The sequence below is a fragment of the Echinops telfairi genome, unplaced genomic scaffold (assembly GCF_000313985.2).
Source record: "Echinops telfairi isolate 266 unplaced genomic scaffold, ASM31398v2 ScPeMD7_70;HRSCAF=299, whole genome shotgun sequence".
NCBI classification, from domain to species: Eukaryota; Metazoa; Chordata; class Mammalia; order Afrosoricida; family Tenrecidae; genus Echinops; species Echinops telfairi.
This window is the reverse complement of record NW_022103968.1, coordinates 54,940,520-54,943,915: the sequence shown is the minus strand read 5'-3', so window position 1 is coordinate 54,943,915 and position 3,396 is coordinate 54,940,520. Positions and strand designations below refer to the sequence as shown.

Genomic DNA, 3,396 nt, shown 5'->3' with positions numbered 1-3,396 from the left:
TGGTCGGACCAGTTGCAGCTGCCTTAGTTAGTTCTTTGTCTCAGCTGGCAAGGTTCACTTCCTGTCAAGACATCTCTTAGGAGATGCCACATGGACCTACCCTGATGCAGCTCTGGATGCTGGAGCAGCCGTATGGAGACCCCTGCTTACACACTGAGATGCTTACATGCTCACTGATTTAGCTTTCCTCCTGCATTCATCATCATTTTGTGTGCTTTGTGAGTTTGAGGAGGACTTTGTAGATCGGTGTCAGACATATGGGCTAATGTCGGACTTATGGGCTTGGACTGGACTGTATTGGGATGCTTTCTTAATGTACATTTAACCTTTATATGGAATTCTTCTTTATACATGCATGAGTTTCTGTGGATTTGTTTAACTAGTCTACCCAGACTAACACAGCCATAAAAACTCAATTATAGAGTCCAGGTCTACTATGAAACACATGGGGGTGCCATCAGTCAGAATCAACTTGACCGAAACTGGGTGAATATATCCAGCAAATTGTGCAAGCACACCACAAAGTATTTACATCACCCCAAAAAGAAACCCACAGTGACCCAGAGCAGTTATTCCCTTCCTCCACCCCCTCCCACACCTAGCCCTGCACATCCACTAAGCTGCCCGCTTTCTTTAGAGATTTGCTTACTCTGAGGATTTCATTTAAGTTGATCCATACAACATATGGTCATTTGTTACTAGTTTCTTTCACTTAGCACCATATTTTAGTGGTTCATCAATGCTGCTGTATGATTCAGTACTTCATTCCTTTTTATGACCAAATAGCATTTCATCATATAGATAGTCTACATTTTGTTGCCAGTCAAAATCAATTGATGGACATTTGGGTTATTTCAATGTGGGGCTATTATAAGTAACCCTGGTATTTAAAGCCACTTTTTAAAGATCTGCTTTTTAAATAATAGAAAGTGAATGCAACGTTCGAAGCATTTCCCTAGAAAAAAACACCAACGCTAATTCTTCTCTTATGCAACCTCCTTTTATCACATTAGTCTTCCACCATGATTTTCCAAACTGAGCGCAATACTTTTAAAAGTGTCATGTTGAAAGTTAAATGTCTAATTGTCTGCTTAGTCTTACATTCTTGGCACCTGTATCAATATCCGGCTAAATCCCTCTTTTAAAGTAGGATGTCCCTTCACCTTGTCGCTTAGTCTTTATTCTGATTCTGAGCGCCATCTTCCCTTTCAACACCTTGTGCAGAACATGTCAACAGTTTTGCAACTTCCAAGTCGCCTATTTCAGCAGTCACCGCAGCAGCAGCAGCAGCAGCAGCAGCAGCAGCAACAGTACCTCCACCGGCTCTCTTCCTTCCTCCTGTAAGCAATTGTGTTCGTCAATGCAGCTCCTTTATTAATTCACACCAAGGCTATTTCATCCAGAAAATTGCAAAATGAAAAGAATTCTCCCATGTGAAAGGAGCCCTGGTGGTAGAGTGGGTTACACTGTTAGCATCGCACACAACAAGGGGACAGTGCACAGCTTAAAATCAAGAAAGGTGTGCATCAGGGTTGTATTCTCTTGCCATACTTGATCTGTATACTGAGCAAATCATCAGAGCAGCTGGCTTATAGGAAGAACAATATAGTGACTACTCGGTATTCTGAGTGCCTCTCAACCTAGGGGGTTCATCTTTCTGTATTATAGAGACTAATATTCTGTTACCATTCATAGGGTTTTCATTGGCTAATTAATTAAAATAGATTGTCAGGTCTTTATTCCTAGTCTATCTTAGTCTGGAAGCTTTGCTGAAATGAATTAGATACCACATCTATTCTTCAAATTCACACACCAACCATTCATGACAAAGATGAAGAAACTGAAGATTTTTACCAACTACTGCAGCCAGAGGAGCCCTGGTGGTATAGTGAGTGCTGCTAAACACAGGGTCAGCAGTTCAAAACCACCTGCCACTCATTGGGAGAAAGATAAGACTTTCTACTCCCGTAGAGAGATACAGTCTTAAAAACCCACAGAGCAGTTCTACCCTGTCTTGTAGAGTCCTTCCATGTGGATCACCCTCATGATAAACTAAACAAAAGTTCTTACAACTGAACCAATAAGCAACATCACAATAAATGGAAAAAATAATGAAGTTGTCAAGGATTTCATTTTACTTGAATCAACAATGCACCAGCAGTCAAACCTGCTGCAAAGTCACTTTGAGCGCAAGGGTCGGCCTAGTCCACGCTGTGTCGTTCTTAATCGCCTCATATCGTGCATAATCTGAACAATGAATAAGGAAGACTGGAGAGAAAAGGAGACCTTTCATTTATGTGTTGACAAAGAGTGTCAATACGATGCACTGCCAGAAGAAAGAACAAATCTGGGTGGGAACCTGTACAGCCCAAACGGACTTCAGAAGCAAAGATGGTGAGTGAGACTTCAACTCTTGTACTTCAGGCAGATTATCAGGAGGAACGGGTCCTTTAAGGAGGACATCACGCTTGTTAAGTGTCAGAGGAAAAAGAGAAGGACTCTCAATGACATGGTGTGGTAGTTATATAATTGTCAATTTGAGGATTAAGTGTGTAGGGGTGGAGTCTACCCTGTCAATCAGGTCATAGCCAATGAGGCTTCTGTGTGGGCATGGCCTTCTCCTGGGGATTCTGGGAGTTGCGATATTTTCCTCCTTGGGGGTGGGATATGTTCTGCTCACACCCTGGGAGACATAGCAGCTGACAAGACACATGAACCCACCCTGATGCAGCCCTGGGTGCTGGAGAAGCCATGCAGAGACCCTGCCAGTGCTGAGATGTTTCCAATGCCAATGGATTCAAAGACTTTCTACCCACTGTCCTGTGATCTACATTTGGCATCATTGCATGTGTTTTGTGAGTCTGAAGAGGGCTTTATAGATTGGTATCAGACATGGACTAATATCGGACTTATGGACTTGATCTGGACTGGGCTGGGATGATTTCTCAATGTTCAATTGCTCTTGTACATAAATCTCTTTCTTATACACCTATGTGTGTCCATGGATTGGTTTCTCTAGTCTCCCAGACTGACACAGATGGATGGACACAGAGGCTGCTACAATGGACTCAAACATAACAGTTGTGATAATGGAACAGGACTGGCAGGGTTTCCTTGCATATATGGCTACTATGAAGCATCATGGCTCGGCGGCACTTAATAACAATATTGGGAGGCAGGATAGTGCCATGAAAAGCATTGTCTTCCACAAACAGATGCCTCAAATCAAAGAGCATTGCCCACTGCCATCATAACAACCCTGTGCAGGGCTCGTGGAGCTCTTCCTGGGATTTAACACTGTAAATCTGCTCGGGAGCAGACAGCTTCATCTGGCTTCCTCAGAATGGCTGGTGGATTTAACCATCCATCTGTTTGCTAGCAGCCCAGCAATGCCAC

The 3,396-nt window shown here is 43.1% G+C and overlaps 1 pseudogene; it reads left to right on the top strand.

Annotated features, from left to right (window-relative positions):
* Positions 1–1,227: 1,227 nt before the first annotated feature.
* Positions 1,228–3,396, top strand: part of LOC115869958 — a 197,963-nt pseudogene continuing 195,794 nt past the window's right edge.